This window comes from Phalangium opilio, unplaced genomic scaffold, assembly GCF_054372755.1.
Source record: "Phalangium opilio isolate 3A_F unplaced genomic scaffold, DU_Popi_V2 ptg000022l_1, whole genome shotgun sequence".
NCBI lineage: Eukaryota > Metazoa > Arthropoda > Arachnida > Opiliones > Phalangiidae > Phalangium > Phalangium opilio.
The window spans coordinates 2,273,815-2,298,080 of record NW_028324154.1 but is presented as its reverse complement, the minus strand read 5'-3'; the positions used below and the strand labels follow the sequence as shown (position 1 = coordinate 2,298,080).

Sequence of the window (24,266 nt, the reverse complement as noted above, 5' to 3'; positions counted from 1 at the left end):
AAAGACACATTTATAGGAATAATATTTTGGGTTGTTCCGACCAGTCAGATATGGTCTAGTGGCTAGTATATCTGGCTCTCATCCAGAAGGCTCGGGTTCGATTCCCGGTATCGGAGCGAGTGCTTTTGTACCGCTTTTCAAGAATAGACTTAAGGATATAGGTTTATGAATAGAATTAAGACTTGGTTGAGGAAGTCCGATATGGTCTAGTGGCTAGGATATCTGGCTCTCACCCAGAAGGCCCGGGTTCGATTCCCGGTATCGGAGCGAGTGCTTTTGTACCGCTTTTCAAGAATAGACTTAAGGATATTGGTTTATGAATAGAATTAAGACTTGGTTAAGCATGTCCGATATGGTCTAGTGGCTAGGATATCTGGCTGTCACGCAGAAGGGCGGGTTCGATTCCCGGTAGCGGAGTGAGTGCTTTTGTACCGCTTTTGATGAATAAACTTAAAGACACATTTATAGGAATAATATTTTGGGTTGTTCCGACCAGTCAGATATGGTCTAGTGGCTAGGATATCTGGCTCTCATCCAGAATGCTCGGGTTCGATTCCCGGTATCAGAGCGAGTGTTTTAGTACCGCTTTTCAAGAATAGACTTAAGGATATAGGTTTATGAATAGAATTAAGACTTGGTTGAGGAAGTCCGATATGGTCTAGTGGCTAGGATATCTGGCTCTCACCCAGAAGGCCCGGGTTCGATTCCCGGTATCGGAGCGAGTGCTTTTGTACCGCTTTTCAAGAATAGACTTAAGGATATTGGTTTATGAATAGAATTAAGACTTCGTTAAGCATGTCCGATATGGTCTAGTGGCTAGGATATCTGGCTGTCACGCAGAAGGGCGGGTTCTATTCCCGGTATCGGAGTGAGTGCTTTTGTACCGCTTTTGATGAATAAACTTAAAGACACATTTAAAGGAATAATATTTTGGGTTTTTCCGACCAGTCAGATATGGTCTAGTGGCTAGGATATCTGGCTCTCATCCAGAATGCTCGGGTTCGATTCCCGGAATCGGAGCGAGTGCTTTTGTACCGCTTTTCAAGAATATACTTAAGGATATAGGTTTATGAATAGAATTAAGACTTGGTTGAAGAAGTCCGATATGGTCTAGTGGCTAGGATATCTGGCTTTCACCCAGAAGGCCCGGGTTCGATTCCCGGTATCGGAGCGAGTGCTTTTGTACCGCTTTTCAAGAATAGAATTAAGACTTGGTTGATCAAGTACGATATGGTCTAGTCGCTAGGATACCTGACTTTCACCCAGATGGCCCGAGTTCGATTCCCGGTATCGGAGCGAGTGCTTTTGTACCGCTTTTCAAGAATAGAATTAAGACTTGGTTGATCAAGTACGATATGGTCTAGTCGCTAGGATACCTGACTTTCACCCAGAAGGCCCGAGTTCGATTCCCGGTATCGGAGCACGTGGTTTTGTACCGCTTTTCAAGAATAGACTTAAGGATATAGGTTTATGAATAGAATTAAGACTTGTTTAAGCAAGTCCGATATGGTCTAGTGGCTAGGATATCTGGCCCTCACCCAGAAGGCCCGGGTTCGATTCCCGGTATCGGAGCGAGTGCTTTTGTACCGCTTTTCAAGAATAGACTTAAGGATATTGGTTTATGAATAGAATTAAGACTTGTTTAAGCAAGTCCGATATGGTCTAGTGGCTAGGATATCTGGTTCTCACCCAGAAGGCCCGGGTTCGATTCCCGGTATCGGAGTGAGTGTTTTGTACCGCTTTTGATGAATAAACTTAAAGACACATTTATAGGAATAATATTTTGGATTGTTCCGACCAGGCAGATATGGTCTAGTGGCTAGGATATCTGGCTCTCATCCAGAATGCTCGGGTTCGATTCCCGGACTCGGAGCGAGTGCTTTTGTACCGCTTTTCAAGAATAGACTTAAGGATATTGGTTTATGAATAGAATTAAGACTTGGTTAAGCATGTCCGATATGGTCTAGTGGCTAGGATATCTGGCTCTCACCCAGAAGGCCCGGGTTCGATTCCCGGTATCGGAGCGAGTGCTTTTGTACCGCTTTTCAAGAATAGACTTAAGGATATTGGTTTATGAATAGAATTAAGACTTGGTTAAGCATGTCCGATATGGTCTAGTGGCTAGGATATCTGGCTGTCACGCAGAAGGTCGGGTTCTATTCCCGGTATCGGAGTGAGTGCTTTTGTACCGCTTTTGATGAATAAACTTAAAGACACATTTATAGGAATAATATTTTGGGTTGTTCCGACCAGTCAGATATGGTCTAGTGGCTAGGATATCTGGCTCTCATCCAGAATGCTCGGGTTCGATTCCCGGAATCGGAGCGAGTGCTTTTGTACCGCTTTTCAAGAATAGACTTAAGGATATAGGTTTATGAATAGAATTAAGACTTGGTTGAAGAAGTCCGATATGGTCTAGTGGCTAGGATATCTGGCTTTCACCCAGAAGGCCCGGGTTCGATTCCCGGTATCGGAGCGAGTGCTTTTGTACCGCTTTTCAAGAATAGAATTAAGACTTGGTTGATCAAGTACGATATGGTCTAGTCGCTAGGATACCTGACTTTCACCCAGATGGCCCGAGTTCGATTCCCGGTATCGGAGCGAGTGCTTTTGTACCGCTTTTCAAGAATAGAATTAAGACTTGGTTGATCAAGTACGATATGGTCTAGTCGCTAGGATACCTGACTTTCACCCAGAAGGCCCGAGTTCGATTCCCGGTATCGGAGCACGTGGTTTTGTACCGCTTTTCAAGAATAGACTTAAGGATATAGGTTTATGAATAGAATTAAGACTTGTTTAAGCAAGTCCGATATGGTCTAGTGGCTAGGATATCTGGCTGTCACGCAGAAGGACGGGTTCTATTCCCGGTATCGGAGTGAGTGCTTTTGTACCGCTTTTGATGAATAAACTTAAAGACACATTTATAGGAATAATATTTTGGGTTGTTCCGACCAGTCAGATATGGTCTAGTGGCTAGGATATCTGGCTCTCATCCAGAATGCTCGGGTTCGATTCCCGGAATCGGAGCGAGTGCTTTTGTACCGCTTTTCAAGAATAGACTTAAGGATATAGGTTTATGAATAGAATTAAGACTTGGTTGAAGAAGTCCGATATGGTCTAGTGGCTAGGATATCTGGCTTTCACCCAGAAGGCCCGGGTTCGATTCCCGGTATCGGAGCGAGTGCTTTTGTACCGCTTTTCAAGAATAGAATTAAGACTTGGTTGATCAAGTACGATATGGTCTAGTCGCTAGGATACCTGACTTTCACCCAGATGGCCCAAGTTCGATTCCCGGTATCGGAGCGAGTGCTTTTGTACCGCTTTTCAAGAATAGAATTAAGACTTGGTTGATCAAGTACGATATGGTCTAGTCGCTAGGATACCTGACTTTCACCCAGAAGGCCCGAGTTCGATTCCCGGTATCGGAGCACGTGGTTTTGTACCGCTTTTCAAGAATAGACTTAAGGATATAGGTTTATGAATAGAATTAAGACTTGTTTAAGCAAGTCCGATATGGTCTAGTGGCTAGGATATCTGGCTCTCACCCAGAAGGCCCGGGTTCGATTCCCGGTATCGGAGCGAGTGCTTTTGTACCGCTTTTCAAGAATAGACTTAAGGATATTGGTTTATGAATAGAATTAAGACTTGGTTAAGCATGTCCGATATGGTCTAGTGGCTAGGATATCTGGCTGTCACGCAGAAGGGCGGGTTCGATTCCCGGTATCGGAGTGAGTGCTTTTGTACCACTTTTGATGAATAAACTTAAAGACACATTTATAGGAATAATATTTTGGGTTGTTCCGACCAGTCAGATATGGTCTAGTGGCTAGTATATCTGGCTCTCATCCAGAAGGCTCGGGTTCGATTCCCGGTATCGGAGCGAGTGCTTTTGTACCGCTTTTCAAGAATAGACTTAAGGATATAGGTTTATGAATAGAATTAAGACTTGGTTGAGGAAGTCCGATATGGTCTAGTGGCTAGGATATATGGCTTTCACCCAGTAGGCCCGGGTTCGATTCCCGGTATCGGAGCGAGTGCTTTTGTACCGCTTTTCAAGAATAGAATTAAGACTTGGTTGATCAAGTACGATATGGTCTAGTCACTAGGATACCTGACTTTCACCCAGAAGGCCCGAGTTCGATTCCCGGTATCGGAGCACGTGGTTTTGTACCGCTTTTCAAGAATAGACTTAAGGATATAGGTTTATGAATAGAATTAAGACTTGTTTAAGCAAGTCCGATATGGTCTAGTGGCTAGGATATCTGGTTCTCACCCAGAAGGCCCGGGTTCGATTCCCGGTATCGGAGTGAGTGCTTTTGTACCGCTTTTGATGAATAAACTTAAAGACACATTTATAGGAATAATATTTTGGATTGTTCCGACCAGGCAGATATGGTCTAGTGGCTAGGATATCTGGCTCTCATCCAGAATGCTCGGGTTCGATTCCCGGACTCGGAGCGAGTGCTTTTGTACCGCTTTTCAAGAATAGACTTAAGGATATAGGTTTATGAATAGAATTAAGACTTGTTTAAGCAAGTCCGATATGGTCTAGTGGCTAGGATATCTGGCTCTCAGCCAGAAGGCCCGGGTTCGATTCCCGGTATCGGAGCGAGTGCTTTTGTACCGCTTTTCAAGAATAGACTTAAGGATATTGGTTTATGAATAGAATTAAGACTTGGTTAAGCATGTCCGATATGGTCTAGTGGCTAGGATATCTGGCTGTCACGCAGAAGGGCTGGTTCTATTCCCGGTATCGGAGTGAGTGCTTTTGTACCGCTTTTGATGAATAAACTTAAAGACACATTTATAGGAATAATATTTTGGGTTGTTCCGACCAGTCAGATATGGTCTAGTGGCTAGTATATCTGGCTCTCATCCAGAAGGCTCGGGTTCGATTCCCGGTATCGGAGCGAGTGCTTTTGTACCGCTTTTCAAGAATAGACTTAAGGATATAGGTTTATGAATAGAATTAAGACTTGTTTAAGCAAGTCCGATATGGTCTAGTGGCTAGGATATCTGGCTCTCAGCCAGAAGGCCCGGGTTCGATTCCCGGTATCGGAGCGAGTGCTTTTGTACCGCTTTTCAAGAATAGACTTAAGGATATTGGTTTATGAATAGAATTAAGACTTGGTTAAGCATGTCCGATATGGTCTAGTGGCTAGGATATCTGGCTGTCACGCAGAAGGGCGGGTTCGATTCCCGGTATCGGAGTGAGTGCTTTTGTACCACTTTTGATGAATAAACTTAAAGACACATTTATAGGAATAATATTTTGGGTTGTTCCGACCAGTCAGATATGGTCTAGTGGCTAGTATATCTGGCTCTCATCCAGAAGGCTCGGGTTCGATTCCCGGTATCGGAGCGAGTGCTTTTGTACCGCTTTTCAAGAATAGACTTAAGGATATAGGTTTATGAATAGAATTAAGACTTGGTTGAGGAAGTCCGATATGGTCTAGTGGCTAGGATATATGGCTTTCACCCAGTAGGCCCGGGTTCGATTCCCGGTATCGGAGCGAGTGCTTTTGTACCGCTTTTCAAGAATAGAATTAAGACTTGGTTGATCAAGTACGATATGGTCTAGTCACTAGGATACCTGACTTTCACCCAGAAGGCCCGAGTTCGATTCCCGGTATCGGAGCACGTGGTTTTGTACCGCTTTTCAAGAATAGACTTATAGACTTAAGGATATAGGTTTATGAATAGAATTAAGACTTGTTTAAGCAAGTCCGATATGGTCTAGTGGCTAGGATATCTGGTTCTCACCCAGAAGGCCCGGGTTCGATTCCCGGTATCGGAGTGAGTGCTTTTGTACCGCTTTTGATGAATAAACTTAAAGACACATTTATAGGGATAATATTTTGGATTGTTCCGACCAGGCAGATATGGTCTAGTGGCTAGGATATCTGGCTCTCATCCAGAATGCTCGGGTTCGATTCCCGGACTCGGAGCGAGTGCTTTTGTACCGCTTTTCAAGAATAGACTTAAGGATATAGGTTTATGAATAGAATTAAGACTTGTTTAAGCAAGTCCGATATGGTCTAGTGGCTAGGATATCTGGCTCTCAGCCAGAAGGCCCGGGTTCGATTCCCGGTATCGGAGCGAGTGCTTTTGTACCGCTTTTCAAGAATAGACTTAAGGATATTGGTTTATGAATAGAATTAAGACTTGGTTAAGCATGTCCGATATGGTCTAGTGGCTAGGATATCTGGCTGTAACGCAGAAGGGCTGGTTCTATTCCCGGTATCGGAGTGAGTGCTTTTGTACCGCTTTTGATGAATAAACTTAAAGACACATTTATAGGAATAATATTTTGGGTTGTTCCGACCAGTCAGATATGGTCTAGTGGCTAGTATATCTGGCTCTCATCCAGAAGGCTCGGGTTCGATTCCCGGTATCGGAGCGAGTGCTTTTGTACCGCTTTTCAAGAATAGACTTAAGGATATAGGTTTATGAATAGAATTAAGACTTGGTTGAGGAAGTCCGATATGGTCTAGTGGCTAGGATATCTGGCTCTCACCCAGAAGGCCCGGGTTCGATTCCCGGTATCGGAGCGAGTGCTTTTGTACCGCTTTTCAAGAATAGACTTAAGGATATTGGTTTATGAATAGAATTAAGACTTGGTTAAGCATGTCCGATATGGTCTAGTGGCTAGGATATCTGGCTGTCACGCAGAAGGGCGGGTTCGATTCCCGGTATCGGAGTGAGTGCTTTTGTACCGCTTTTGATGAATAAACTTAAAGACACATTTATAGGAATAATATTTTGGGTTGTTCCGACCAGTCAGATATGGTCTAGTGGCTAGGATATCTGGCTCTCATCCAGAATGCTCGGGTTCGATTCCCGGTATCAGAGCGAGTGCTTTAGTACCGCTTTTCAAGAATAGACTTAAGGATATAGGTTTATGAATAGAATTAAGACTTGGTTGAGGAAGTCCGATATGGTCTAGTGGCTAGGATATCTGGCTCTCACCCAGAAGGCGCGGGTTCGATTCCCGGTATCGGAGCGAGTGCTTTTGTACCGCTTTTCAAGAATAGACTTAAGGATATTGGTTTATGAATAGAATTAAGACTTGGTTAAGCATGTCCGATATGGTCTAGTGGCTAGGATATCTGGCTGTCACGCAGAAGGGCGGGTTCGATTCCCGGTATCGGAGTGAGTGCTTTTGTACCGCTTTTGATGAATAAACTTAAAGACACATTTATAGGAATAATATTTTGGGTTGTTCCGACCAGTCAGATATGGTCTAGTGGCTAGGATATCTGGCTCTCATCCAGAATGCTCGGGTTCGATTCCCGGTATCAGAGCGAGTGATTTAGTACCGCTTTTCAAGAATAGACTTAAGGATATAGGTTTATGAATAGAATTAAGACTTGGTTGAAGAAGTCCGATATGGTCTAGTGGCTAGGATATCTGGCTTTCACCCAGAAGGCCCGAGTTCGATTCCCGGTATCGGAGCAAGTGCTTTTGAACCGGTTTTCAAGAATAGAATTAAGACTTGGTTGATCAAGTACGATATGGTCTAGTCGCTAGGATACCTGACTTTCACCCAGAAGGCCCGAGTTCGATTCCCGGTATCGGAGCACGTGGTTTTGTACCGCTTTTCAAGAATAGACTTAAGGATATAGGTTTATGAATAGAATTAAGACTTCTTTAAGCAAGTCCGATATGGTCTAGTGGCTAGGATATCTGGCTCTCACCCAGAAGGCCCGGGTTCGATTCCCGGTATCGGAGTGAGTGCTTTTGTACCGCTTTTGATGAATAAACTTAAAGACACATTTATAGGAATAATATTTTGGGTTGTTCCGACCAGTCAGATATGGTCTAGTGGCTAGTATATCTGGCTCTCATCCAGAAGGCTCGGGTTCGATTCCCGGTATCGGAGCGAGTGCTTTTGTACCGCTTTTCAAGAATAGACTTAAGGATATAGGTTTATGAATAGAATTAAGACTTGCTTGAGGAAGTCCGATATGGTCTAGTGGCTAGGATATATGGCTTTCACCCAGTAGGCCCGGGTTCGATTCCCGGTATCGGAGCGAGTGCTTTTGTACCGCTTTTCAAGAATAGAATTAAGACTTGGTTGATCAAGTACGATATGGTCTAGTCGCTAGAATACCTGACTTTCACCCAGAAGGCCCGAGTTCGATTCCCGGTATCGGAGCACGTGGTTTTGTACCGCTTTTCAAGAATAGACTTAAGGATATAGGTTTATGAATAGAATTAAGACTTGTTTAAGCAAGTCCGATATGGTCTAGTGGCTAGGATATCTGGCTCTCACCCAGAAGGCCCGGGTTCGATTCCCGGTATCGGAGTGAGTGCTTTTGTACCGCTTTTGATGAATAAACTTAAAGACACATTTATAGGAATAATATTTTGGATTGTTGCGACCAGGCAGATATGGTCTAGTGGCTAGGATGTCTGGCTCTCATCCAGAATGCTCGGGTTCGATTCCCGGACTCGGAGCGAGTGCTTTTGTACCGCTTTTCAAGAATAGACTTAAGGATATAGGTTTATGAATAGAATTAAGACTTGGTTGAAGAAGTCCGATATGGTCTAGTGGCTAGGATATCTGGCTTTCACCCAGAAGGCCCGGGTTCGATTCCCGGTATCGGAGCGAGTGCTTTTGTACCGCTTTTCAAGAATAGAATTAAGACTTGGTTGATCAAGTACGATATGGTCTAGTCGCTAGGATACCTGACTTTCACCCAGAAGGCCCGAGTTCGATTCCCGGTATCGGAGCACGTGGTTTTGTACCGCTTTTCAAGAATAGACTTAAGGATATAGGTTTATGAATAGAATTAAGACTTGTTTAAGCAAGTCCGATATGGTCTAGTGGCTAGGATATCTGGCTCTCACCCAGAAGGCCCGGGTTCGATTCCCGGTATCGGAGCGAGTGCTTTTGTACCGCTTTTCAAGAATAGACTTAAGGATATTGGTTTATGAATAGAATTAAGACTTGGTTAAGCATGTCCGATATGGTCTAGTGGCTAGGATATCTGGCTGTCACGCAGAAGGGCGGGATCTATTCCCGGTATCGGAGTGAGTGCTTTTGTACCGCTTTTGATGAATAAACTTAAAGACACATTTATAGGAATAATATTTTGGGTTGTTCCGACCAGTCAGATATGGTCTAGTGGCTAGTATATCTGGCTCTCATCCAGAAGGCTCGGGTTCGATTCCCGGTATCGGAGCGAGTGCTTTTGTACCGCTTTTCAAGAATAGACTTAAGGATATAGGTTTATGAATAGAATTAAGACTTGGTTGAGGAAGTTCGATATGGTCTAGTGGCTAGGATATATGGCTTTCACCCAGAAGGCCCGGGTTCGATTCCCGGTATCGGAGCACGTGGTCTTGTACCGCTTTTCAAGAATAGAATTAAGACTTGGTTGATCAAGTACGATATGGTCTAGTCGCTAGGATACCTGACTTTCACCCAGAAGGCCCGAGTTCGATTCCCGGTATCGGAGCACGTGGTTTTGTACCGCTTTTCAAGAAAAGACTTAAGGATATAGGTTTATGAATAGAATTAAGACTTGTTTAAGCAAGTCCGATATGGTCTAGTGGCTAGGATATCTGGCTCTCACCCAGAAGGCCTGGGTTTGATTCCCGTTATCGGAGCGAGTGCTTTTGTACCGCTTTTCAAGAATAGACTTAAGGATATTGGTTTATGAATAGAATTAAGACTTGGTTAAGCATGTCCGTTATGGTCTAGTGGGTAGGATATCTGGCTGTCACGCAGAAGGGCGGGTTCGATTCCCGGTATCGGAGTGAGTGCTTTTGTACCGCTTTTGATGAATAAACTTAAAGACACATTTATAGGAATAATATTTTGGGTTGTTCCGACCAGTCAGATATGGTCTAGTGGCTAGTATATCTGGCGCTCATCCAGAAGGCTCGGGTTCGATTCCCGGTATCGGAGCGAGTGCTTTTGTACCGCTTTTCAAGAATAGACTTAAGGATATAGGTTTATGAATAGAATTAAGACTTGGTTGAGGAAGTCCGATATGGTCTAGTGGCTAGGATATATGGCTTTCACCCAGAAGGCCCGGGTTCGATTCCCGGTATCGGAGCAAGTGCTTTTGTACCGCTTTTCAAGAATAGAATTAAGACTTGGTTGATCAAGTACGATATGGTCTAGTCGCTAGGATACCTGACTTTCACCCAGAAGGCCCGAGTTCGATTCCCGGTATCGGAGCAAGTGCTTTTGAACCGGTTTTCAAGAATAGAATTAAGACTTGGTTGATCAAGTACGATATGGTCTAGTCGCTAGGATACCTGACTTTCACCCAGAAGGCCCGAGTTCGATTCCCGGTATCGGAGCACGTGGTTTTGTACCGCTTTTCAAGAATAGACTTAAGGATATAGGTTTATGAATAGAATTAAGACTTCTTTAAGCAAGTCCGATATGGTCTAGTGGCTAGGATATCTGGCTCTCACCCAGAAGGCCCGGGTTCGATTCCCGGTATCGGAGTGAGTGCTTTTGTACCGCTTTTGATGAATAAACTTAAAGACACATTTATAGGAATAATATTTTGGGTTGTTCCGACCAGTCAGATATGGTCTAGTGGCTAGTATATCTGGCTCTCATCCAGAAGGCTCGGGTTCGATTCCCGGTATCGGAGCGAGTGCTTTTGTACCGCTTTTCAAGAATAGACTTAAGGATATAGGTTTATGAATAGAATTAAGACTTGCTTGAGGAAGTCCGATATGGTCTAGTGGCTAGGATATATGGCTTTCACCCAGTAGGCCCGGGTTCGATTCCCGGTATCGGAGCGAGTGCTTTTGTACCGCTTTTCAAGAATAGAATTAAGACTTGGTTGATCAAGTACGATATGGTCTAGTCGCTAGAATACCTGACTTTCACCCAGAAGGCCCGAGTTCGATTCCCGGTATCGGAGCACGTGGTTTTGTACCGCTTTTCAAGAATAGACTTAAGGATATTGGTTTATGAATAGAATTAAGACTTGGTTAAGCATGTCCGCTATGGTCTAGTGGGTAGGATATCTGGCTGTCACGCAGAAGGGCGGGTTCGATTCCCGGTATCGGAGTGAGTGCTTTTGTACCGCTTTTGATGAATAAACTTAAAGACACATTTATAGGAATAATATTTTGGGTTGTTCCGACCAGTCAGATATGGTCTAGTGGCTAGTATATCTGGCGCTCATCCAGAAGGCTCGGGTTCGATTCCCGGTATCGGAGCGAGTGCTTTTGTACCGCTTTTCAAGAATAGACTTAAGGATATAGGTTTATGAATAGAATTAAGACTTGGTTGAGGAAGTCCGATATGGTCTAGTGGCTAGGATATATGGCTTTCACCCAGAAGGCCCGGGTTCGATTCCCGGTATCGGAGCAAGTGCTTTTGTACCGCTTTTCAAGAATAGAATTAAGACTTGGTTGATCAAGTACGATATGGTCTAGTCGCTAGGATACCTGACTTTCACCCAGAAGGCCCGAGTTCGATTCCCGGTATCGGAGCAAGTGCTTTTGAACCGGTTTTCAAGAATAGAATTAAGACTTGGTTGATCAAGTACGATATGGTCTAGTCGCTAGGATACCTGACTTTCACCCAGAAGGCCCGAGTTCGATTCCCGGTATCGGAGCACGTGGTTTTGTACCGCTTTTCAAGAATAGACTTAAGGATATAGGTTTATGAATAGAATTAAGACTTCTTTAAGCAAGTCCGATATGGTCTAGTGGCTAGGATATCTGGCTCTCACCCAGAAGGCCCGGGTTCGATTCCCGGTATCGGAGTGAGTGCTTTTGTACCGCTTTTGATGAATAAACTTAAAGACACATTTATAGGAATAATATTTTGGGTTGTTCCGACCAGTCAGATATGGTCTAGTGGCTAGTATATCTGGCTCTCATCCAGAAGGCTCGGGTTCGATTCCCGGTATCGGAGCGAGTGCTTTTGTACCGCTTTTCAAGAATAGACTTAAGGATATAGGTTTATGAATAGAATTAAGACTTGCTTGAGGAAGTCCGATATGGTCTAGTGGCTAGGATATATGGCTTTCACCCAGTAGGCCCGGGTTCGATTCCCGGTATCGGAGCGAGTGCTTTTGTACCGCTTTTCAAGAATAGAATTAAGACTTGGTTGATCAAGTACGATATGGTCTAGTCGCTAGAATACCTGACTTTCACCCAGAAGGCCCGAGTTCGATTCCCGGTATCGGAGCACGTGGTTTTGTACCGCTTTTCAAGAATAGACTTAAGGATATAGGTTTATGAATAGAATTAAGACTTGTTTAAGCAAGTCCGATATGGTCTAGTGGCTAGGATATCTGGCTCTCACCCAGAAGGCCCGGGTTCGATTCCCGGTATCGGAGTGAGTGCTTTTGTACCGCTTTTGATGAATAAACTTAAAGACACATTTATAGGAATAATATTTTGGATTGTTCCGACCAGGCAGATATGGTCTAGTGGCTAGGATATCTGGCTCTCATCCAGAATGCTCGGGTTCGATTCCCGGACTCGGAGCGAGTGCTTTTGTACCGCTTTTCAAGAATAGACTTAAGGATATAGGTTTATGAATAGAATTAAGACTTGGTTGAAGAAGTCCGATATGGTCTAGTGGCTAGGATATCTGGCTTTCACCCAGAAGGCCCGGGTTCGATTCCCGGTATCGGAGCGAGTGCTTTTGTACCGCTTTTCAAGAATAGAATTAAGACTTGGTTGATCAAGTACGATATGGTCTAGTCGCTAGGATACCTGACTTTCACCCAGAAGGCCCGAGTTCGATTCCCGGTATCGGAGCACGTGGTTTTGTACCGCTTTTCAAGAATAGACTTAAGGATATAGGTTTATGAATAGAATTAAGACTTGTTTAAGCAAGTCCGATATGGTCTAGTGGCTAGGATATCTGGCTCTCACCCAGAAGGCCCGGGTTCGATTCCCGGTATCGGAGCGAGTGCTTTTGTACCGCTTTTCAAGAATAGACTTAAGGATATTGGTTTATGAATAGAATTAAGACTTGGTTAAGCATGTCCGATATGGTCTAGTGGCTAGGATATCTGGCTGTCACGCAGAAGGGCGGGATCTATTCCCGGTATCGGAGTGAGTGCTTTTGTACCGCTTTTGATGAATAAACTTAAAGACACATTTATAGGAATAATATTTTGGGTTGTTCCGACCAGTCAGATATGGTCTAGTGGCTAGTATATCTGGCTCTCATCCAGAAGGCTCGGGTTCGATTCCCGGTATCGGAGCGAGTGCTTTTGTACCGCTTTTCAAGAATAGTCTTAAGGATATAGGTTTATGAATAGAATTAAGACTTGGATGAGGAAGTCCGATATGGTCTAGTGGCTAGGATATCTGGCTCTCACCCAGAAGGCCCGGGTGCGATTCCCGGTATCGGAGCGAGTGCTTTTGTACCGCTTTTCAAGAATAGACTTAAGGATATTGGTTTATGAATAGAATTAAGACTTGGTTAAGCATGTCCGATATGGTCTAGTGGCTAGGATATCTGGCTGTCACGCAGAAGGGCGGGTTCGATTCCCGGTATCGGAGTGAGTGCTTTTGAACCGCTTTTGATGAATAAACTTAAAGACACATTTATAGGAATAATACTTTGGGTTGTTCCGACCAGTCAGATATGGTCTAGTGGCTAGTATATCTGGCTCTCATCCAGAAGGCTCGGGTTCGATTCCCGGTATCGGAGCGAGTGCTTTTGTACCGCTTTTCAAGAATAGACTTAAGGATATAGGTTTATGAATAGAATTAAGACTTGGTTGAGGAAGTTCGATATGGTCTAGTGGCTAGGATATATGGCTTTCACCCAGAAGGCCCGGGTTCGATTCCCGGTATCGGAGCACGTGGTCTTGTACCGCTTTTCAAGAATAGAATTAAGACTTGGTTGATCAAGTACGATATGGTCTAGTCGCTAGGATACCTGACTTTCACCCAGAAGGCCCGAGTTCGATTCCCGGTATCGGAGCACGTGGTTTTGTACCGCTTTTCAAGAATAGACTTAAGGATATAGGTTTATGAATAGAATTAAGACTTGTTTAAGCAAGTCCGATATGGTCTAGTGGCTAGGATATCTGGCTCTCACCCAGAAGGCCTGGGTTCGATTCCCGGTATCGGAGCGAGTGCTTTTGTACCGCTTTTCAAGAATAGACTTAAGGATATTGGTTTATGAATAGAATTAAGACTTGGTTAAGCATGTCCGTTATGGTCTAGTGGGTAGGATATCTGGCTGTCACGCAGAAGGGCGGGTTCGATTCCCGGTATCGGAGTGAGTGCTTTTGTACCGCTTTTGATGAATAAACTTAAAGACACATTTATAGGAATAATATTTTGGGTTGTTCCGACCAGTCAGATATGGTCTAGTGGCTAGTATATCTGGCGCTCATCCAGAAGGCTCGGGTTCGATTCCCGGTATCGGAGCGAGTGCTTTTGTACCGCTTTTCAAGAATAGACTTAAGGATATAGGTTTATGAATAGAATTAAGACTTGGTTGAGGAAGTCCGATATGGTCTAGTGGCTAGGATATATGGCTTTCACCCAGAAGGCCCGGGTTCGATTCCCGGTATCGGAGCAAGTGCTTTTGTACCGCTTTTCAAGAATAGAATTAAGACTTGGTTGATCAAGTACGATATGGTCTAGTCGCTAGGATACCTGACTTTCACCCAGAAGGCCCGAGTTCGATTCCCGGTATCGGAGCGCGTGGTTTTGTACCGCTTTTCAAGAATAGACTTAAGGATATAGGTTTATGAATAGAATTAAGACTTGGTTGAGGAAGTCCGATATGGTCTAGTGGCTAGGATATATGGCTTTCACCCAGTAGGCCCGGGTTCGATTCCCGGTATCGGAGCGAGTGCTTTTGTACCGCTTTTCAAGAATAGACTTAAGGATATAGGTTTATGAATAGAATTAAGACTTGGTTGAGGAAGTCCGATATGGTCTAGTGGCTAGGATATATGGCTTTCACCCAGAAGGCCCGGGTTCGATTCCCGGTATCGGAGCAAGTGCTTTTGAACCGGTTTTCAAGAATAGAATTAAGACTTGGTTGATCAAGTACGATATGGTCTAGTCGCTAGGATACCTGACTTTCACCCAGAAGGCCCGAGTTCGATTCCCGGTATCGGAGCACGTGGTTTTGTACCGCTTTTCAAGAATAGACTTAAGGATATAGGTTTATGAATAGAATTAAGACTTATTTAAGCAAGTCCGATATGGTCTAGTGGCTAGGATATCTGGCTGTCACGCAGAAGGGCGGGATCTATTCCCGGTATCGGAGTGAGTGCTTTTGTACCGCTTTTGATGAATAAACTTAAAGACACATTTATAGGAATAATACTTTGGGTTGTTCCGACCAGTCAGATATGGTCTAGTGGCTAGTATATCTGGCTCTCATCCAGAAGGCTCGGGTTCGATTCCCGGTATCGGAGCGAGTGCTTTTGTACCGCTTTTCAAGAATAGACTTAAGGATATAGGTTTATGAATAGAATTAAGACTTGGATGAGGAAGTCCGATATGGTCTAGTGGCTAGGATATCTGGCTCTCACCCAGAAGGCCCGGGTTCGATTCCCGGTATCGGAGCGAGTGCTTTTGTACCGCTTTTCAAGAATAGACTTAAGGATATTGGTTTATGAATAGAATTAAGACTTGGTTAAGCATGTCCGATATGGTCTAGTGGCTAGGATATCTGGCTGTCACGCAGAAGGGCGGGTTCGATTCCCGGTATCGGAGTGAGTGCTTTTGTACCGCTTTTGATGAATAAACTTAAAGACACATTTATAGGAATAATACTTTGGGTTGTTCCGACCAGTCAGATATGGTCTAGTGGCTAGTATATCTGGCTCTCATCCAGAAGGCTCGGGTTCGATTCCCGGTATCGGAGCGAGTGCTTTTGTACCGCTTTTCAAGAATAGACTTAAGGATATAGGTTTATGAATAGAATTAAGACTTGGTTGAGGAAGTTCGATATGGTCCAGTGGCTAGGATATATGGCTTTCACCCAGAAGGCCCGGGTTCGATTCCCGGTATCGGAGCACGTGGTCTTGTACCGCTTTTCAAGAATAGAATTAAGACTTGGTTGATCAAGTACGATATGGTCTAGTCGCTAGGATACCTGACTTTCACCCAGAAGGCCCGAGTTCGATTCCCGGTATCGGAGCACGTGGTTTTGTACCGCTTTTCAAGAATAGACTTAAGGATATAGGTTTATGAATAGAATTAAGACTTGGTTGAGGAAGTCCGATATGGTCTAGTGGCTAGGATATATGGCTTTCACCCAGAAGGCCCGAGTTCGATTCCCGGTATCGGAGCGCGTGGTTTTGTACCGCTTTTCAAGAATAGACTTAAGGATATAGGTTTATGAATAGAATTAAGACTTGGTTGAGGAAGTCCGATATGGTCTAGTGGCTAGGATATATGGCTTTCACCCAGTAGGCCCGGGTTCGATTCCCGGTATCGGAGCGAGTGCTTTTGTACCGCTTTTCAAGAATAGACTTAAGGATATAGGTTTATGAATAGAATTAAGACTTGGTTGAGGAAGTCCGATATGGTCTAGTGGCTAGGATATATGGCTTTCACCCAGAAGGCCCGGGTTCGATTCCCGGTATCGGAGCAAGTGCTTTTGAACCGGTTTTCAAGAATAGAATTAAGACTTGGTTGATCAAGTACGATATGGTCTAGTCGCTAGGATACCTGACTTTCACCCAGAAGGCCCGAGTTCGATTCCCGGTATCGGAGCACGTGGTTTTGTACCGCTTTTCAAGAATAGACTTAAGGATATAGGTTTATGAATAGAATTAAGACTTATTTAAGCAAGTCCGATATGGTCTAGTGGCTAGGATATCTGGCTGTCACGCAGAAGGGCGGGATCTATTCCCGGTATCGGAGTGAGTGCTTTTGTACCTTTTTTGATGAATAAACTTAAAGACACATTTATAGGAATAATATTTTGGGTTGTTCCGACCAGTCAGATATGGTCTAGTGGCTAGTATATCTGGCTCTCATCCAGAAGGCTCGGGTTCGATTCCCGGTATCGGAGCGAGTGCTTTTGTACCGCTTTTCAAGAATAGACTTAAGGATATAGGTTTATGAATAGAATTAAGACTTGGTAGAGGAAGTTCGATATGGTCTAGTGGCTAGGATATATGGCTTTCACCCAGAAGGCCCGGGTTCGATTCCCGGTATCGGAGCACGTGGTCTTGTACCGCTTTTCAAGAATAGAATTAAGACTTGGTTGATCAAGTACGATATGGTCTAGTCGCTAGGATACCTGACTTTCACCCAGAAGGCCCGAGTTCGATTCCCGGTATCGGAGCACGTGGTTTTGTACCGCTTTTCAAGAATAGACTTAAGGATATAGGTTTATGAATAGAATTAAGACTTGTTTAAGCAAGTCCGATATGGTCTAGTGGCTAGGATATCTGGCTCTCACCCAGAAGGCCTGGGTTCGATTCCCGGTATCGGAGCGAGTGCTTTTGTACCGCTTTTCAAGAATAGACTTAAGGATATTGGTTTATGAATAGAATTAAGACTTGGTTAAGCATGTCCGTTATGGTCTAGTGGGTAGGATATCTGGCTGTCACGCAGAAGGGCGGGTTCGATTCCCGGTATCGGAGTGAGTGCTTTTGTACCGCTTTTGATGAATAAACTTAAAGACACATTTATAGGAATAATATTTTGGGTTGTTCCGACCAGTCAGATATGGTCTAGTGGCTAGTATATCTGGCGCTCATCCAGAAGGCTCGGGTTCGATTCCCGGTATCGGAGCGAGTGCTTTTGTACCGCTTTTCAAGAATAGACTTAAGGATATAGGTTTATGAATAGAATTAAGACTTGGATGAGGAAGTCCGATATGGTCTAGTGGCTAGGATATCTGGCTCTCACCCAGAAGGCCCGGGTTCGATTCCCGGTATCGGAGCGAGTGCTTTTGTACCGCTTTTCAAGAATAGACTTAAGGATATTGGTTTATGAATAGAATTAAGACTTGGTTAAGCATGTCCGATATGGTCTAGTGGCTAGGATATCTGGCTGTCACGCAGAAGGGCGGGTTCGATTCCCGGTATCGGAGCACGTGGTCTTGTACCGCTTTTGATGAATAAACTTAAAGACACATTTATAGGAATAATACTTTGGGTTGTTCCGACCAGTCAGATATGGTCTAGTGGCTAGTATATCTGGCTCTCATCCAGAAGGCTCGGGTTCGATTCCCGGTATCGGAGCGAGTGCTTTTGTACCGCTTTTCAAGAATAGACTTAAGGATATAGGTTTATGAATAGAATTAAGACTTGGTTGAGGAAGTTCGATATGGTCTAGTGGCTAGGATATATGGCTTTCACCCAGAAGGCCCGGGTTCGATTCCCGGTATCGGAGCACGTGGTCTTGTACCGCTTTTCAAGAATAGAATTAAGACTTGGTTGATCAAGTACGATATGGTCTAGTCGCTAGGATACCTGACTTTCACCCAGAAGGCCCGAGTTCGATTCCCGGTATCGGAGCACGTGGTTTTGTACCGCTTTTCAAGAATAGACTTAAGGATATAGGTTTATGAATAGAATTAAGACTTGTTTAAGCAAGTCCGATATGGTCTAGTGGCTAGGATATCTGGCTCTCACCCAGAAGGCCTGGGTTCGATTCCCGGTATCGGAGCGAGTGCTTTTGTACCGCTTTTCAAGAATAGACTTAAGGATATTGGTTTATGAATAGAATTAAGACTTGGTTAAGCATGTCCGTTATGGTCTAGTGGGTAGGATATCTGGCTGTCACGCAGAAGGGCGGGTTCGATTCCCGGTATCGGAGTGAGTGCTTTTGTACCGCTTTTGATGAATAAACTTAAAGACACATTTATAGGAATAATATTTTGGGTTGTTCCGACCAGTCAGATATGGTCTAGTGGCTAGTATATCTGGCGCTCATCCAGAAGGCTCGGGTTCGATTCTCGGTATCGGAGCGAGTGCTTTTGTACCGCTTTTCAAGAATAGACTTAAGGATATAGGTTTATGAATAGAATTAAGACTTGGTTGAGGAAGTCCGATATGGTCTAGTGGCTAGGATATATGGCTTTCACCCAGAAGGCCCGGGTTCGATTCCCGGTATCGGAGCACGTGGTCTTGTACCGCTTTTCAAGAATAGAATTAAGACTTGGTTGATCAAGTACGATATGGTCTAGTCGCTAGGATACCTGACTTTCACCCAGAAGGCCCGAGTTCGATTCCCGGTATCGGAGCACGTGGTTTTGTACCGCTTTTCAAGAATAGACTTAAGGATATAGGTTTATGAATAGAATTAAGACTTGTTTAAGCAAGTCCGATATGGTCTAGTGGCTAGGATATCTGGCTCTCACCCAGAAGGCCTGGGTTCGATTCCCGGTATCGGAGCGAGTGCTTTTGTACCGCTTTTCAAGAATAGACTTAAGGATATTGGTTTATGAATAGAATTAAGACTTGGTTAAGCATGTCCGTTATGGTCTAGTGGGTAGGATATCTGGCTGTCACGCAGAAGGGCGGGTTCGATTCCCGGTATCGGAGTGAGTGCTTTTGTACCGCTTTTGATGAATAAACTTAAAGACACATTTATAGGAATAATATTTTGGGTTGTTCCGACCAGTCAGATATGGTCTAGTGGCTAGTATATCTGGCGCTCATCCAGAAGGCTCGGGTTCGATTCCCGGTATCGGAGCGAGTGCTTTTGTACCGCTTTTCAAGAATAGACTTAAGGATATAGGTTTATGAATAGAATTAAGACTTGGATGAGGAAGTCCGATATGGTCTAGTGGCTAGGATATCTGGCTCTCACCCAGAAGGCCCGGGTTCGATTCCCGGTATCGGAGCGAGTGCTTTTGTACCGCTTTTCAAGAATAGACTTAAGGATATTGGTTTATGAATAGAATTAAGACTTGGTTAAGCATGTCCGATATGGTCTAGTGGCTAGGATATCTGGCTGTCACGCAGAAGGGCGGGTTCGATTCCCGGTATCGGAGTGAGTGCTTTTGTACCGCTTTTGATGAATAAACTTAAAGACACATTTATAGGAATAATACTTTGGGTTGTTCCGACCAGTCAGATATGGTCTAGTGGCTAGTATATCTGGCTCTCATCCAGAAGGCTCGGGTTCGATTCCCGGTATCGGAGCGAGTGCTTTTGTACCGCTTTTCAAGAATAGACTTAAGGATATAGGTTTATGAATAGAATTAAGACTTGGTTGAGGAAGTTCGATATGGTCTAGTGGCTAGGATATATGGCTTTCACCCAGAAGGCCCGGGTTCGATTCCCGGTATCGGAGCACGTGGTCTTGTACCGCTTTTCAAGAATAGAATTAAGACTTGGTTGATCAAGTACGATATGGTCTAGTCGCTAGGATACCTGACTTTCACCCAGAAGGCCCGAGTTCGATTCCCGGTATCGGAGCACGTGGTTTTGTACCGCTTTTCAAGAATAGACTTAAGGATATAGGTTTATGAATAGAATTAAGACTTGTTTAAGCAAGTCCGATATGGTCTAGTGGCTAGGATATCTGGCTCTCACCCAGAAGGCCTGGGTTCGATTCCCGGTATCGGAGCGAGTGCTTTTGTACCGCTTTTCAAGAATAGACTTAAGGATATTGGTTTATGAATAGAATTAAGACTTGGTTAAGCATGTCCGTTATGGTCTAGTGGGTAGGATATCTGGCTGTCACGCAGAAGGGCGGGTTCGATTCCCGGTATCGGAGTGAGTGCTTTTGTACCGCTTTTGATGAATAAACTTAAAGACACATTTATAGGAATAATATTTTGGGTTGTTCCGACCAGTCAGATATGGTCTAGTGGCTAGTATATCTGGCGCTCATCCAGAAGGCTCGGGTTCGATTCCCGGTATCGGAGCGAGTGCTTTTGTACCGCTTTTCAAGAATAGACTTAAGGATATAGGTTTATGAATAGAATTAAGACTTGGTTGAGGAAGTCCGATATGGTCTAGTGGCTAGGATATATGGCTTTCACCCAGAAGGCCCGGGTTCGATTCCCGGTATCGGAGCAAGTGCTTTTGTACCGCTTTTCAAGAATAGAATTAAGACTTGGTTGATCAAGTACGATATGGTCTAGTCGCTAGGATACCTGACTTTCACCCAGAAGGCCCGAGTTCGATTCCCGGTATCGGAGCGCGTGGTTTTGTACCGCTTTTCAAGAATAGATTTAAGGATATAGGTTTATGAATAGAATTAAGACTTGGTTGAGGAAGTCCGATATGGTCTAGTGGCTAGGATATATGGCTTTCACCCAGTAGGCCCGGGTTCGATTCCCGGTATCGGTGCGAGTGCTTTTGTACCGCTTTTCAAGAATAGACTTAAGGATATAGGTTTATGAATAGAATTAAGACTTGGTTGAGGAAGTCCGATATGGTCTAGTGGCTAGGATATATGGCTTTCACCCAGAAGGCCCGGGTTCGATTCCCGGTATCGGAGCAAGTGCTTTTGAACCGGTTTTCAAGAATAGAATTAAGACTTGGTTGATCAAGTACGATATGGTCTAGTCGCTAGGATACCTGACTTTCACCCAGAAGGCCCGAGTTCGATTCCCGGTATCGGAGCACGTGGTTTTGTACCGCTTTTCAAGAATAGACTTAAGGATATAGGTTTATGAATAGAATTAAGACTTATTTAAGCAAGTCCGATATGGTCTAGTGGCTAGGATATCTGGCTCTCACCCAGAAGGCCCGGGTTCGATTCCCGGTATCGGAGTGAGTGCTTTTGTACCGCTTTTGATGAATAAACTTAAAGACACATTTATAGGAATAATATTTTGGGTTGTTCCGACCAGTCAGATATGGTCTAGTGGCTAGTATATCTGGCTCTCATCCAGAAGGCTCGGGTTCGATTCCCGGTATCGGAGCGAGTGCTTTTGTACCGCTTTTCAAGAATAGACTTAAGGATATAGGTTTATGAATAGAATTAAGACTTGCTTGAGGAAGTCCGATATGGTCTAGTGGCTAGGATATATGGCTTTCACCCAGTAGGCCCGGGTTCGATTCCCGGTATCGGAGCGAGTGCTTTTGTACCGCTTTTCAAGAATAGAATTAAGACTTGGTTGATCAAGTACGATATGGTCTAGTCGCTAGAATACCTGACTTTCACCCAGAAGGCCCGAGTTCGATTCCCGGTATCGGAGCACGTGGTTTTGTACCGCTTTTCAAGAATAGACTTAAGGATATAGGTTTATGAATAGAATTAAGACTTGTTTAAGCAAGTCCGATATGGTCTAGTGGCTAGGATATCTGGCTCTCACCCAGAAGGCCCGGGTTCGATTCCCGGTATCGGAGCGAGTGCTTTTGTACCGCTTTTCAAGAATAGACTTAAGGATATTGGTTTATGAATAGAATTAAGACTTGGTTAAGCATGTCCGATATGGTCTAGTGGCTAGGATATCTGGCTGTCACGCAGAAGGGCGGGATCTATTCCCGGTATCGGAGTGAGTGCTTTTGTACCGCTTTTGATGAATAAACTTAAAGACACATTTATAGGAATAATATTTTGGGTTGTTCCGACCAGTCAGATATGGTCTAGTGGCTAGTATATCTGGCTCTCATCCAGAAGGCTCGGGTTCGATTCCCGGTATCGGAGCGAGTGCTTTTGTACCGCTTTTCAAGAATAGACTTAAGGATATAGGTTTATGAATAGAATTAAGACTTGGTTGAGGAAGTCCGATATGGTCTAGTGGCTAGGATATCTGGCTCTCACCCAGAAGGCCCGGGTTCGATTCCCGGTATCGGAGCGAGTGCTTTTGTACCGCTTTTCAAGAATAGAGTTAAGGATATTGGTTTATGAATAGAATTAAGACTTGGTTAAGCATGTCCGATATGGTCTAGTGGCTAGGATATCTGGCTGTCACGCAGAAGGGCGGGTTCGATTCCCGGTATCGGAGTGAGTGCTTTTGTACCGCTTTTGATGAATAAACTTAAAGACACATTTATAGGAATAATACTTTGGGTTGTTCCGACCAGTCAGATATGGTCTAGTGGCTAGTATATCTGGCTCTCATCCAGAAGGCTCGGGTTCGATTCCCGGTATCGGAGCGAGTGCTTTTGTACCGCTTTTCAAGAATAGACTTAAGGATATAGGTTTATGAATAGAATTAAGACTTGGTTGAGGAAGTCCGATATGGTCTAGTGGCTAGGATATATGGCTTTCACCCAGAAGGCCCGGGTTCGATTCCCGGTATCGGAGCAAGTGCTTTTGTACCGCTTTTCAAGAATAGAATTAAGACTTGGTTGGTGAAGTACGATATGGTCTAGTCGCTAGGATACCTGACTTTCACCCAGAAGGCCCGAGTTCGATTCCCGGTATCGGAGCGCGTGGTTTTGTACCGCTTTTCAAGAATAGACTTAAGGATATAGGTTTATGAATAGAATTAAGACTTGTTTAAGCAAGTCCGATATGGTCTAGTGGCTAGGATATCTGGATCGCACCCAGAAGGACCGGGTTCGTTTCCCGGTATCGGAGCGAGTGCTTTTGTACCGCTTTTCAAGAATAGACTTAAGGATATTGGTTTATGAATAGAATTAAGACTTGATTAAGCAAGTCTTATATGGTCTAGTGGCTAGGATATCTGGCTGTCACGCAGAAGGGCGGGTTCGATTCCCGGTATCGGAGTGAGTGCTTTTGTACCGCTTTTGATGAATAAACTTAAAGACACATTTATAGGAATAATATTTTGGATTGTTCCGACCAGTCAGATATGGTCTAGTGGCTAGGATATCTGGCTCTCATCCAGAATGCTCGGGTTCGATTCCCGGTATCGGAGCGAGTGCTTTAGTACCGCTTTTCAAGAATAGACTTAAGGATATAGGTTTATGAATAGAATTAAGACTTGGTTGAAGAAGTCCGATATGGTCTAGTGGCTAGGATATCTGGCTTTCACCCAGAAGGCCCGGGTTCGATTCCCGGTATCGGAGCGAGTGCTTTTGTACCGCTTTTCAAGAATAGAATTAAGACTTGGTTGATTAAGTACGATATGGTCTAGTCGCTAGGATACCTGACTTTCACCCAGAAGGCCCGAGTTCGATTCCCGGTATCGGAGCACGTGGTTTTGTACCGCTTTTCAAGAATAGACTTAAGGATATAGGTTTATGAATAGAATTAAGACTTGTTTAAGCAAGTCCGATATGGTCTAGTGGTTAGGATATCTGGCTCTCACCCAGAAGGCCCGAGTTCGATTCCCGGTATCGGAGCGCGTGGTTTTGTACCGCTTTTCAAGAATAGATTTAAGGATATAGGTTTATGAATAGAATTAAGACTTGGTTGAGGAAGTCCGATATGGTCTAGTGGCTAGGATATATGGCTTT

At 44.2% G+C, this 24,266-nt stretch overlaps 49 non-coding genes across 49 annotated transcripts; all 49 read left to right on the top strand.

The window, feature by feature from the left end:
* The first annotated feature begins 195 nt into the window (after positions 1-195).
* On the top strand, positions 196-267 carry TRNAE-CUC (transfer RNA glutamic acid (anticodon CUC)). Its single transcript has one exon. It is a non-coding gene; the product is annotated as a tRNA-Glu (tRNA).
* A 380-nt stretch (positions 268-647) lies between these two features.
* TRNAE-CUC (transfer RNA glutamic acid (anticodon CUC)) lies at positions 648-719 on the top strand. Its single transcript has one exon. It is a non-coding gene; the product is annotated as a tRNA-Glu (tRNA).
* A 380-nt stretch (positions 720-1,099) lies between these two features.
* TRNAE-UUC (transfer RNA glutamic acid (anticodon UUC)) lies at positions 1,100-1,171 on the top strand. The gene has a single exon. It is a non-coding gene; the product is annotated as a tRNA-Glu (tRNA).
* Positions 1,172-1,500: 329 nt separating this feature from the next.
* TRNAE-CUC (transfer RNA glutamic acid (anticodon CUC)) lies at positions 1,501-1,572 on the top strand. Its single transcript has one exon. It is a non-coding gene; the product is annotated as a tRNA-Glu (tRNA).
* A 79-nt stretch (positions 1,573-1,651) lies between these two features.
* Positions 1,652-1,723, top strand: TRNAE-CUC (transfer RNA glutamic acid (anticodon CUC)). The gene has a single exon. It is a non-coding gene; the product is annotated as a tRNA-Glu (tRNA).
* A 229-nt stretch (positions 1,724-1,952) lies between these two features.
* On the top strand, positions 1,953-2,024 carry TRNAE-CUC (transfer RNA glutamic acid (anticodon CUC)). Its single transcript has one exon. It is a non-coding gene; the product is annotated as a tRNA-Glu (tRNA).
* A 380-nt stretch (positions 2,025-2,404) lies between these two features.
* On the top strand, positions 2,405-2,476 carry TRNAE-UUC (transfer RNA glutamic acid (anticodon UUC)). Its single transcript has one exon. It is a non-coding gene; the product is annotated as a tRNA-Glu (tRNA).
* A 630-nt stretch (positions 2,477-3,106) lies between these two features.
* Positions 3,107-3,178, top strand: TRNAE-UUC (transfer RNA glutamic acid (anticodon UUC)). Its single transcript has one exon. It is a non-coding gene; the product is annotated as a tRNA-Glu (tRNA).
* Positions 3,179-3,507: 329 nt separating this feature from the next.
* On the top strand, positions 3,508-3,579 carry TRNAE-CUC (transfer RNA glutamic acid (anticodon CUC)). Its single transcript has one exon. It is a non-coding gene; the product is annotated as a tRNA-Glu (tRNA).
* Positions 3,580-4,235: 656 nt separating this feature from the next.
* TRNAE-CUC (transfer RNA glutamic acid (anticodon CUC)) lies at positions 4,236-4,307 on the top strand. Its single transcript has one exon. It is a non-coding gene; the product is annotated as a tRNA-Glu (tRNA).
* A 230-nt stretch (positions 4,308-4,537) lies between these two features.
* TRNAE-CUC (transfer RNA glutamic acid (anticodon CUC)) lies at positions 4,538-4,609 on the top strand. The gene has a single exon. It is a non-coding gene; the product is annotated as a tRNA-Glu (tRNA).
* Positions 4,610-4,989: 380 nt separating this feature from the next.
* Positions 4,990-5,061, top strand: TRNAE-CUC (transfer RNA glutamic acid (anticodon CUC)). Its single transcript has one exon. It is a non-coding gene; the product is annotated as a tRNA-Glu (tRNA).
* Positions 5,062-5,725: 664 nt separating this feature from the next.
* TRNAE-CUC (transfer RNA glutamic acid (anticodon CUC)) lies at positions 5,726-5,797 on the top strand. Its single transcript has one exon. It is a non-coding gene; the product is annotated as a tRNA-Glu (tRNA).
* Positions 5,798-6,027: 230 nt separating this feature from the next.
* On the top strand, positions 6,028-6,099 carry TRNAE-CUC (transfer RNA glutamic acid (anticodon CUC)). The gene has a single exon. It is a non-coding gene; the product is annotated as a tRNA-Glu (tRNA).
* Positions 6,100-6,479: 380 nt separating this feature from the next.
* TRNAE-CUC (transfer RNA glutamic acid (anticodon CUC)) lies at positions 6,480-6,551 on the top strand. Its single transcript has one exon. It is a non-coding gene; the product is annotated as a tRNA-Glu (tRNA).
* Positions 6,552-6,931: 380 nt separating this feature from the next.
* On the top strand, positions 6,932-7,003 carry TRNAE-CUC (transfer RNA glutamic acid (anticodon CUC)). The gene has a single exon. It is a non-coding gene; the product is annotated as a tRNA-Glu (tRNA).
* A 380-nt stretch (positions 7,004-7,383) lies between these two features.
* On the top strand, positions 7,384-7,455 carry TRNAE-UUC (transfer RNA glutamic acid (anticodon UUC)). The gene has a single exon. It is a non-coding gene; the product is annotated as a tRNA-Glu (tRNA).
* A 204-nt stretch (positions 7,456-7,659) lies between these two features.
* On the top strand, positions 7,660-7,731 carry TRNAE-CUC (transfer RNA glutamic acid (anticodon CUC)). The gene has a single exon. It is a non-coding gene; the product is annotated as a tRNA-Glu (tRNA).
* Positions 7,732-8,237: 506 nt separating this feature from the next.
* TRNAE-CUC (transfer RNA glutamic acid (anticodon CUC)) lies at positions 8,238-8,309 on the top strand. The gene has a single exon. It is a non-coding gene; the product is annotated as a tRNA-Glu (tRNA).
* Positions 8,310-8,539: 230 nt separating this feature from the next.
* TRNAE-UUC (transfer RNA glutamic acid (anticodon UUC)) lies at positions 8,540-8,611 on the top strand. Its single transcript has one exon. It is a non-coding gene; the product is annotated as a tRNA-Glu (tRNA).
* Positions 8,612-8,815: 204 nt separating this feature from the next.
* On the top strand, positions 8,816-8,887 carry TRNAE-CUC (transfer RNA glutamic acid (anticodon CUC)). Its single transcript has one exon. It is a non-coding gene; the product is annotated as a tRNA-Glu (tRNA).
* Positions 8,888-9,995: 1,108 nt separating this feature from the next.
* Positions 9,996-10,067, top strand: TRNAE-UUC (transfer RNA glutamic acid (anticodon UUC)). Its single transcript has one exon. It is a non-coding gene; the product is annotated as a tRNA-Glu (tRNA).
* Positions 10,068-10,396: 329 nt separating this feature from the next.
* On the top strand, positions 10,397-10,468 carry TRNAE-CUC (transfer RNA glutamic acid (anticodon CUC)). Its single transcript has one exon. It is a non-coding gene; the product is annotated as a tRNA-Glu (tRNA).
* An 807-nt stretch (positions 10,469-11,275) lies between these two features.
* Positions 11,276-11,347, top strand: TRNAE-UUC (transfer RNA glutamic acid (anticodon UUC)). Its single transcript has one exon. It is a non-coding gene; the product is annotated as a tRNA-Glu (tRNA).
* Positions 11,348-11,676: 329 nt separating this feature from the next.
* TRNAE-CUC (transfer RNA glutamic acid (anticodon CUC)) lies at positions 11,677-11,748 on the top strand. The gene has a single exon. It is a non-coding gene; the product is annotated as a tRNA-Glu (tRNA).
* Positions 11,749-12,254: 506 nt separating this feature from the next.
* On the top strand, positions 12,255-12,326 carry TRNAE-CUC (transfer RNA glutamic acid (anticodon CUC)). Its single transcript has one exon. It is a non-coding gene; the product is annotated as a tRNA-Glu (tRNA).
* Positions 12,327-12,556: 230 nt separating this feature from the next.
* Positions 12,557-12,628, top strand: TRNAE-UUC (transfer RNA glutamic acid (anticodon UUC)). Its single transcript has one exon. It is a non-coding gene; the product is annotated as a tRNA-Glu (tRNA).
* Positions 12,629-12,832: 204 nt separating this feature from the next.
* Positions 12,833-12,904, top strand: TRNAE-CUC (transfer RNA glutamic acid (anticodon CUC)). Its single transcript has one exon. It is a non-coding gene; the product is annotated as a tRNA-Glu (tRNA).
* A 380-nt stretch (positions 12,905-13,284) lies between these two features.
* Positions 13,285-13,356, top strand: TRNAE-CUC (transfer RNA glutamic acid (anticodon CUC)). The gene has a single exon. It is a non-coding gene; the product is annotated as a tRNA-Glu (tRNA).
* A 656-nt stretch (positions 13,357-14,012) lies between these two features.
* TRNAE-CUC (transfer RNA glutamic acid (anticodon CUC)) lies at positions 14,013-14,084 on the top strand. The gene has a single exon. It is a non-coding gene; the product is annotated as a tRNA-Glu (tRNA).
* A 380-nt stretch (positions 14,085-14,464) lies between these two features.
* Positions 14,465-14,536, top strand: TRNAE-UUC (transfer RNA glutamic acid (anticodon UUC)). Its single transcript has one exon. It is a non-coding gene; the product is annotated as a tRNA-Glu (tRNA).
* Positions 14,537-14,891: 355 nt separating this feature from the next.
* TRNAE-UUC (transfer RNA glutamic acid (anticodon UUC)) lies at positions 14,892-14,963 on the top strand. Its single transcript has one exon. It is a non-coding gene; the product is annotated as a tRNA-Glu (tRNA).
* A 505-nt stretch (positions 14,964-15,468) lies between these two features.
* On the top strand, positions 15,469-15,540 carry TRNAE-CUC (transfer RNA glutamic acid (anticodon CUC)). The gene has a single exon. It is a non-coding gene; the product is annotated as a tRNA-Glu (tRNA).
* Positions 15,541-16,498: 958 nt separating this feature from the next.
* On the top strand, positions 16,499-16,570 carry TRNAE-UUC (transfer RNA glutamic acid (anticodon UUC)). The gene has a single exon. It is a non-coding gene; the product is annotated as a tRNA-Glu (tRNA).
* Positions 16,571-17,351: 781 nt separating this feature from the next.
* Positions 17,352-17,423, top strand: TRNAE-CUC (transfer RNA glutamic acid (anticodon CUC)). The gene has a single exon. It is a non-coding gene; the product is annotated as a tRNA-Glu (tRNA).
* Positions 17,424-17,803: 380 nt separating this feature from the next.
* On the top strand, positions 17,804-17,875 carry TRNAE-CUC (transfer RNA glutamic acid (anticodon CUC)). The gene has a single exon. It is a non-coding gene; the product is annotated as a tRNA-Glu (tRNA).
* Positions 17,876-18,531: 656 nt separating this feature from the next.
* On the top strand, positions 18,532-18,603 carry TRNAE-CUC (transfer RNA glutamic acid (anticodon CUC)). Its single transcript has one exon. It is a non-coding gene; the product is annotated as a tRNA-Glu (tRNA).
* Positions 18,604-18,983: 380 nt separating this feature from the next.
* Positions 18,984-19,055, top strand: TRNAE-UUC (transfer RNA glutamic acid (anticodon UUC)). The gene has a single exon. It is a non-coding gene; the product is annotated as a tRNA-Glu (tRNA).
* A 204-nt stretch (positions 19,056-19,259) lies between these two features.
* TRNAE-CUC (transfer RNA glutamic acid (anticodon CUC)) lies at positions 19,260-19,331 on the top strand. The gene has a single exon. It is a non-coding gene; the product is annotated as a tRNA-Glu (tRNA).
* Positions 19,332-19,711: 380 nt separating this feature from the next.
* TRNAE-CUC (transfer RNA glutamic acid (anticodon CUC)) lies at positions 19,712-19,783 on the top strand. Its single transcript has one exon. It is a non-coding gene; the product is annotated as a tRNA-Glu (tRNA).
* Positions 19,784-20,439: 656 nt separating this feature from the next.
* Positions 20,440-20,511, top strand: TRNAE-CUC (transfer RNA glutamic acid (anticodon CUC)). Its single transcript has one exon. It is a non-coding gene; the product is annotated as a tRNA-Glu (tRNA).
* Positions 20,512-20,891: 380 nt separating this feature from the next.
* On the top strand, positions 20,892-20,963 carry TRNAE-UUC (transfer RNA glutamic acid (anticodon UUC)). Its single transcript has one exon. It is a non-coding gene; the product is annotated as a tRNA-Glu (tRNA).
* Positions 20,964-21,318: 355 nt separating this feature from the next.
* Positions 21,319-21,390, top strand: TRNAE-UUC (transfer RNA glutamic acid (anticodon UUC)). The gene has a single exon. It is a non-coding gene; the product is annotated as a tRNA-Glu (tRNA).
* Positions 21,391-21,594: 204 nt separating this feature from the next.
* Positions 21,595-21,666, top strand: TRNAE-CUC (transfer RNA glutamic acid (anticodon CUC)). The gene has a single exon. It is a non-coding gene; the product is annotated as a tRNA-Glu (tRNA).
* A 506-nt stretch (positions 21,667-22,172) lies between these two features.
* Positions 22,173-22,244, top strand: TRNAE-CUC (transfer RNA glutamic acid (anticodon CUC)). Its single transcript has one exon. It is a non-coding gene; the product is annotated as a tRNA-Glu (tRNA).
* A 380-nt stretch (positions 22,245-22,624) lies between these two features.
* Positions 22,625-22,696, top strand: TRNAE-CUC (transfer RNA glutamic acid (anticodon CUC)). Its single transcript has one exon. It is a non-coding gene; the product is annotated as a tRNA-Glu (tRNA).
* A 380-nt stretch (positions 22,697-23,076) lies between these two features.
* TRNAE-UUC (transfer RNA glutamic acid (anticodon UUC)) lies at positions 23,077-23,148 on the top strand. The gene has a single exon. It is a non-coding gene; the product is annotated as a tRNA-Glu (tRNA).
* Positions 23,149-23,804: 656 nt separating this feature from the next.
* TRNAE-UUC (transfer RNA glutamic acid (anticodon UUC)) lies at positions 23,805-23,876 on the top strand. The gene has a single exon. It is a non-coding gene; the product is annotated as a tRNA-Glu (tRNA).
* A 204-nt stretch (positions 23,877-24,080) lies between these two features.
* TRNAE-CUC (transfer RNA glutamic acid (anticodon CUC)) lies at positions 24,081-24,152 on the top strand. The gene has a single exon. It is a non-coding gene; the product is annotated as a tRNA-Glu (tRNA).
* The last annotated feature ends 114 nt before the right edge of the window (positions 24,153-24,266 follow it).